Below are 8,299 nucleotides of genomic sequence, written 5' to 3'. Positions count from 1 at the left end.
AAGTATCACTTTAATGTTTTTTGATGTTAAAGGCCTAAGTTTGACCATGTTCTCTTGCTGCAGTGGCAAATATATTCGCAGCCAAAAATCTTGTCGTAGATGATATATGGCATGCTCGCATGTAAATCTATGTTGTACTATATATTAGTATCGAAAACACGTAAGGTTTTGGCTTATTCAAATTCAAATAATTGTGCCATCTGTGGGAATCGAACCCACAACTACATGAGTGAAACCATGTGCTCTGCCATTTGAGCTAAGACAGCAATACATAGATCTGTTTGTTCAAAAGATTGAGGATAGCAAGGAAAGAGTATACCCGACGCTGCTCCAAATCCAAGTATAATACTAACAATATTTACAAAAATAATATTTCCAGTATTTACAAAAATATTTACAAAAATAACCTCATATGCAACTTACATTGATCAGCTTTTTTACCTTTTCTTGAAGAATGAAGACAACACTACCTGGTGTCACCATTTACTGCTTTAAGAGCAAAGCATGCACTATACAATAAGAAGATTGTTTGTAGGAAAAATCTCATGATTAATGAGATAAAAGAAACTGAAACGAAATGTCCCAACATAAAATAAAAAACACAAATTACTCACCGGTCATAATTTGGAAATATTAACGCTTATTGTTTTGAGTTGATAGTTTAAAATAGCTAACCTAGTCCTTTATGGATCAAAGACTATAAGCAGTTGAAACCAAATCTAAAGATGAATGTTACCTTGCATATGGATCCACAAATCTGACATTTACCTGCAAGTAAAAGAAAGATGTATCCTTCAGACGTTCAACACCATCTAGAAGAGGGCATAACTAAAACAACTAAAACGTTTCGGTTTACATTAAAGTCATGGAATCATTACCGATTTCATTGTAGTGAAATGGATTTAAGTAAATGAATTAGATTATGGAAAACTTTCTATCTATTATTTTATGTTACGTATTCGAATCGTCTATATTTTTAAATACACGAAATGAACAATTCTTGACGAAAGGTGAAAATAGATACAAACACTATAAATACCACAAAGTGAAAAAAGAAAAGTGGCATTAAATGAGAAAAAGAAAAATCGGTAAAGCTTACTGAAGCCAAAGAGATGGCTAAGCTTTTTGAAGCCAGAGAAAATAAGGCAGAGATTTGCTCCATCTCTACGTCTACACCATGAGTTCATGACCTGTCTGGATGTAAACTATGTCATAAATAGAACATCTTTCATCTAACCAAACTTCACACAACAGAAATTTTACACACCTTTCTGGATGAGTAATTGAATTCAGAATGAAAGCTTGTCACATTTCGATTCAAAGCAGTGGACATTTGGACGAATTCGAACACTAATAGGTATGCGCCCATGATGATTGAGAAAAATAAACTACCCAAATTATCAACATCAGAGATCTTTTGAATTTTACTCATCTGCTGATGGAACCACTCAGCAACCATCATTTTTATCATCTGGATCAAATTGTTGGTTGCATGTTCCATCTAGATTCCTCAACTGCATCACTCTCTGCAAACAATAGTGACAAAAATGATTAGGTTGGAGAAACCTGTACAATTTTGTCTTCATGGAGTTAGAAACCATGATAGTGAAGCCATCTAGAATATCTCTCTAGGATCGAAAAGATATTAAAAATGGTGAGAATCTAAAATGTCATTCTACTCTCCAGCATAAAGATTAACCTTTCGGGGAAGACCTCCAACGTAACCAAAAAAATGTTGCAGAAACTATATTCTGCATTGGAGCAAAATCGAATGACATTTAATGAATGGTCCAAAACCAAAATAAAATTATATGAACATGGTCACCTTCATGGAAGAATCCCATCTGAAAGAGGCCAAAATGAAAATACAGGGACCATATTTTAAGCAGAAGAATCCAACTGCCCTCTACATTTTTGAGAGGTTACTGACAGATACATTGAAACAAATTTTAATCTTTGTATATATGTTAAAATCACATAAGAAACATTACCATAAGTAAAAGGCATGCATGATAAGGGTTATAGAGATAAATGAGAGTGGTCATATACATACCTTGTTGAGAAATCACAAAATTGTCGTCCATATAACCAAGTTCATTAATATTTTTCGCTGAATTGCAAGAAAATCACCACGAAACGCTGAGTTTTCGTGCATTGGACTGCAAGTATTTAGAAAATGAAAGCCAACAACTTAAAAAATTATAAAACCTTCTTTTCTACATAGTTGAATTTTTTTATTAATTGTTACATCGAATCCATCATATAACGAAAAGCACTAAGTTATGTTAATAAATACCATCATTTGAGTATACCAAATACAATCAATTGCCAACTGACCCTATAGCAACCTCATTAGCCATTTCCTGGATGTTATTTGCAGGGAGTAATAAACTGATTCTCCTAGAAGGTGCGCATCTTCATAGCACAACATAAAGCTTGGATGAAAACCAAGATCCTCAAATTTATCCCTACGTGTTTCACAGATTGTAGTTGGCAATTCTTACGCTTTAATCCTATTAGAATTAAAAAATTGCTGGTTGACAAACCATTTAGGAAAAACTCTGAGACGGAGAATAGAAGTAATACCTCGCCAAATTTGAAATCCACCTGAATACCGAGCTGGTGCAAATATTACTGAGCCTACACCCCCTTACCCTGAAACAGAAAACTGACACTTATGAAATTAGCACCTCACATTTTCTTGCTCTCTTCTTAAAACTTTTTAACATGAACCCTTTTACCCAAGGAAACTGGCTAGCAATGCTTAAAACTCAAAACCTAGATAATATTGTCATGTGGAGTCTGGGCATGTAAGATCGAGCCAAGAAAATCAAAACAACGCTGGAATTTCTTTCTGAACCGAGCAAAAAACGCAAATCTAAAAAAACAGTGCATATATTTTGTGAAAATATAACATACGATAGCTAGTTTGTCTTCCCTGCCACACGAACAACTGAACCCAAGTGGGTGAACTAATCAGACACTCAACAACTAACATCTGAAATGTTGCAACAACGAAAAAGTCACATTGCAGAGAGAACGTATTATACATGGACCAAGATGAGAAAACCTAGTTCAAATACCTGTGGTAATGGTGGAGACTTTTATACAACTAACCACATACTACACTTGAGTTTCCAAAATTACCTGAGAAAGCAGGGCTGGAATAAGTTTGTTTGATACGGAACCTTGATAGCTATCTGAAACTAATATATACCGGCAGTTAAACATCCCTGCATGTGAAAATATTGAATTTCTGACAGATGCAAAAACACGAAAAACTATCTTAGACGGCGAAAACCACAATTCCGCAACAAAATACACAACAAAAATAATGGCAAAAAATTACCAACGCATATGAAACCAAAACATCCAATGATTCCTAACACTTACATAGCCTAGCAAAATACAATGTAACATATACACTCGCTTTATGTCCCTGACACGGCCAATATAACATTTACACCAATTGGAGACTGCAATTACCCTGTATTCACGTTGAGCTTGCCAGCATTGCTATCAATATATCTAGAAAAGTATGATCAAATCTACCAAACCACTGATTCTAAAAAGATGATACCATGCTTTCATGTATGCCACTAAGTCCCATAGGAAAACTAAATGATCAATTATAAATTTTGCAAAGAAGTATTTAGCTTTAGTTTAATTGGTCAATGCACCCCATTCTTTTGATTTGCAAGTTAAACAAACAAATAACTTTGTTGCGAACATAAAACTACTAATAATAAACCACGACCACCGCAAAAGCTACAATTGAGTTGCAATTGCCATGTAGGCTCAACTCCCTAGCCCGGATAATATCCAGGAGAAGAGAAGAGTTCACGCTCTAAAATATGCGGATCCTCACCTTCTAATTTCTTTTGACTCCCAGAAATGTCACAGAAAAAGTGACTGTCGCCGTGATTTTTTATCTTTTGAGACATATGAAACTTTAAAATAACTGATTACTTAATCAAGCACATAATAACTAATTCTTCTTAGTATGATAGATGACCATCACTTATCTAAGCCTCTGATATTGCTACGTAGCTTTGGAAATGCCATCTAAAAAATGGTGCTTTCTGTACCCAGAACGTAGCAAAGTGCCTAGATGTATGAAAATAATATGCTCGAAAGGTTGGAGCATGCATCCACACCTTCTGTCAAACTATGTGGATTATAAGATTTAACTGATAACCGATGACATAGCAACCGGTAAATAAATACAGCGATAAATATTTACATAAGAAAGAGCAGAAACATTAAGCTGCATGTAAACTGTCAGATATACTGGTTTTTCGAGATAATCCTGGTACACATGACAGAATCAGAAGATTCCTCGCGTTAAGAAAAATAAGAAACTAAACCATAACTGAAAGAATAGCAACTCGGAGACTGTAAAATAGCCCAAAGACGTAAGAGGCATTCAAAAAAATATCATAATACTCTGGTTTTCAATTTATACAGCTATGTTAATCGACAAAGTCGCACTATACTTGATATGTTTCCCGTTTATCTACTAAACATGCATCCAACAACCACATAGCTGACATATTAGATATAAAGGGAAATGACTCATCCATTCAACTATGGTACTATGATAACTCCTATCCTAGATACACTGTTTCACTCTTTTACAGTCCAAGAACCAATTGTTTGTTTTACCTACCATTAATAAAAACTATCAAGGGGAAGGAGTCATCGAGGCTTCTTCTTCTATCAGGGGAGGTCGCTTGGCTGATGGTCGTCTGCTCCAAGTGCTCAGTATCATCTACAACCAAGAAAACCCTATCAATTACAGTCTTTTACCATTCAAAATATATATAACACCTTTCAGTCTTGCATTTCAGGTATGAGATATCATTGCGAATTAAAAATGGACTACAAAAAACACTTGAAGTTCTCTAATCACCGGCTGGAAAGCACAGCCTTCCCCAGATTCCTAGTTCACAACTACATAGCTGACATATTAGATATAAGGGGAAATGACTCATCCATTCAACTATGGTACTATGCTAACTCCTATCCTAGATACACTGTTTCACTCTTTTACAGTCCATTAATAAAAACTATCAAGGGGAAGGAGTCATCGAGGCTTCTTCTTCAATCAGGGGAGGTCTCTTGGCTGATGGTCGTCTGCTCCAAGTGCTCAGTATCATCTACAACCAAGAAACCCCTATCAGTTACAGTCTTTTACCATTCAAAATATATAACACCTTTCAGTCTTGCATTTCAGGTATGAGATATCATTGCGAATTAAAAATGGACTACAAAACACACTTGAAGTTCTCTAATCACCGGCTGGAAAGCACAACCTTCCCCAGATTCCTAGTTCACTACATTCATGCAACTCAAGTAAAAAATAACTAAAAACAATTGGTTCCAAGAAAATTCTCGCCTCCGCAAGATCTCTGGGACCAAATACTAACAAAGCAACTACTCCAATAACTAATGCCTCATAAACTTCAGTAACAAAACGTGAAGCATAAACAATTGTATATCTACATTTTCCCTTTTTACCTGCAACAACACCCAAATTTTTCACAACCTTACCTGAAAAAAAAATAACTTCAAAACTTAAACATTGTAACTTTCAACAGATCCACTTTAGATGTATTTGGGGAAAGCTGAAGTCTTTAGCAAAACATAATGATCAAATTACCTAATTTAATAGATTTTGGCCCTAAGAAAACCCCTGTAAATTCACACAGATGGTCCCCTATATATAATATTCGACAAAGATCGACATGACTTCAAGCTGAATGAAACGTAATGATTTCTGATGAAATATTTTTATCTTATTTATATATACTGATTTTTAATGAAAATAACGAAATTCACCTGATCACAGTACTACTTATTAACTAATCAAAATATAAACTTGATTACTAACTAAACCCATATTGTATTACAGACTTGCAATTTAATGATTGATTATGTTCAGTTGTCTTTTGATTACTCATTTATTACAATAGTTTTATGAACCTTAGTTGCCTCCATTCTAACCTGATGAGAACCCGCCGTTTATTTCATATGACACTAACTAAAATAAAGCAAACATACTAAGCATGTTTAGGATGAGGATATAGAATATGCAACATCCTTCAATAATATAAGTTGTGCACACTCTTCAAGTCTTCATCAACATTCTTAGCAGGGCATAAAAGGACAACTTCCATGTTCTTGAGTACTGTTATTCAAGTGAACTAAAGAACAGTGGATAGATCTAACACCATAAGAGTTCTAGAATTAAGTAAAAGGTTTATAGGGCACGATTAGAAATTCTTTTAGGTTCCACAATTGAATTGGTTGGTACATCTCTCGCTTCCACAATTTGATATATTTTATCTCTAAATTCATGCATAAAACCCACCTCATAACCCAGATATACTCCGAAATAGATTCAGAACCACATAACATGGTATTAGCAAACGTACAACATTCAGAAATTAACTGAAACAAATACCGAGCTATGTTATAGCATTTTCCTTACCGATATGTTTTGTGATGCCTCCGTTTGACATGTTACTTGAACTTCCATAAGTTGCACAGTTTTGACTTGGCCCAATTGTCTCATATTCAAGTGAACTGCCGGAGTAAAATAAGTAAACTTGTAGGGTTAATTCAAGGAAATTTGAAACGATCTAAACCAAGTCAGGGCAGAATTAAAACCATAGTTCTACAGTGCTTGAACCAATATAGCTTAATTGATTGCTACGTCAATACTTTGTGGGACGCAAACACTAAGAGATCACATTGAACATAAGAAGTAAATCAAAAGTCTTATATATCCGTTGGTAGTTCTCGTTGATAATTAGACAACATGGAATTTACTTGATGCTCAAACATTACCTCAATAATGTCATGCAAATATTCCATGGGCTTACTCAGATCTAATTTACTCTGAGACAATTTTAGCATCTTCATAAATGAAGAGGCACTTTGAAAACTCTACCTCTGAGCTGAAACCAAAACTTTTGTCATCCTACAAATTCGAAACCAAATTACAAAGTAAGATTACCCACATAGAAAAACAAAAGAAACTACACTTCATTATTTAAAACTTTGCAGTGAGTTAACCAAAAACCTTCAAAACATAATTGAATTATGCAATCAGGCTGTTACGGTTGAGATTAATTTGAAGTTCATCGAGTGTAACTCCTTTCACATGTGATCTAACTGCTCCATGTGTTTTTTAAGCCACCAAAAACTTGCTTACAGGTCTATATTTGGCCTTCTCCACTTTGAAGGGAAATAACTTTAGTAAGTATGGGATGGGATTATTACAGAGAGATTTTCAAAAATAAAGAAAGGAAGAAATTTTAACAGAACCTCTAAATAGTAACAGAAATCTTTAAATAATAACAGAAATTTTCGAAATCTCTGAAACAGAACCAAACCCAGTTAACCTGAATTCCTTGGTAAGCATTCAATAGCAATATCTTTGAGCACCTCTGTTCTAACGGTGTAGGCATGAAAAATCACCTCCTATACTAACAAATTTCCTGCACAAACAACGACGGTCAGGAAAGTCCATTGCCCATAAATCGATACACCTCCATGTAAGATATAACAGGTACTGAGAAACACAATTAGCTGCAAAAACCCTCTAGGCTAAATCATTCAACTCGGTCAACATATTTACCCCACTTTATGGAATCTGATACATCTTCCAACTTGCAAAGCTGGCAAAAAAAAAAAAAAATTCTGTTCCAAATATTGATTGCTATTGTCGTTAGTTGTTAATCAATCTAAAAGAAAAAAAAAATCAATTTACCAAAAAATTTGCAAAAACTATTGACAGAATTCAAAGACAAACCGAAACTACAGCAACAAACAAATCAAAATCATATAATCAAATAACCTCGTAGGAAGATAACTTACCTCTGATTTTGCATAGACTGTTTCAGCACAACGATCTTCCAAAGACTCTTATTAGATAACTCAGAGAGAGGGGAGAAACCCTAGAGTTTAATATATGGTAAAACTCGAGTTTAATATGTGTGGCCCCCTATCATTCCTAGTCGTCCAACTCAAACGAAATCCAGACGATAAGGACCGCGAGATGACCCTTTCCGGCCAATCTATCCACTCTTTGACTCTTTGATCAAGAAATCAATCACCACGTATTTTTGTAACTATGATTTAGTTATGGGCTTACGGATGGGCCGCAATAAGTCACGACCACATGAATAAATTTGGAGGGGGACTACTCTTCATTTTTTGAATGGATATTAAAAGTAAATTTGAGTCATCCCTTATCCAAGTCTTTTTTTAATACCAAATTTACCCTTGGTAA

At 34.7% G+C, this 8,299-nt stretch overlaps 1 long non-coding RNA gene across 3 annotated transcripts; it reads right to left on the bottom strand.

The window, feature by feature from the left end:
- Positions 1-336: 336 nt before the first annotated feature.
- On the bottom strand, positions 337-7,976 carry LOC113299388. Of its 3 annotated transcripts, none has more exons than XR_003334853.1 (10): positions 7,885-7,976; positions 7,088-7,505; positions 6,853-6,985; positions 6,494-6,588; positions 4,670-5,159; positions 3,148-3,233; positions 1,700-2,655; positions 1,268-1,526; positions 1,100-1,190; positions 337-768 (listed from the first exon to the last, which is right to left on the bottom strand). It is a non-coding gene; the product is annotated as an uncharacterized LOC113299388 (long non-coding RNA). The 3 variants fall into 3 exon arrangements; XR_003334854.1 differs by having other exon boundaries at positions 337-1,194; positions 1,700-2,513; positions 2,587-2,655; positions 3,148-3,200; XR_003334852.1 differs by having other exon boundaries at positions 337-1,190.
- Between the last annotated feature and the right edge of the window lie 323 nt (positions 7,977-8,299).

Source organism: Papaver somniferum, chromosome 7 (assembly GCF_003573695.1).
Source record: "Papaver somniferum cultivar HN1 chromosome 7, ASM357369v1, whole genome shotgun sequence".
NCBI classification, from domain to species: domain Eukaryota; kingdom Viridiplantae; phylum Streptophyta; class Magnoliopsida; order Ranunculales; family Papaveraceae; genus Papaver; species Papaver somniferum.
The sequence above is the reverse complement of the archived record's forward strand: the minus strand, read 5'-3'. Positions and strand labels throughout refer to the sequence as shown.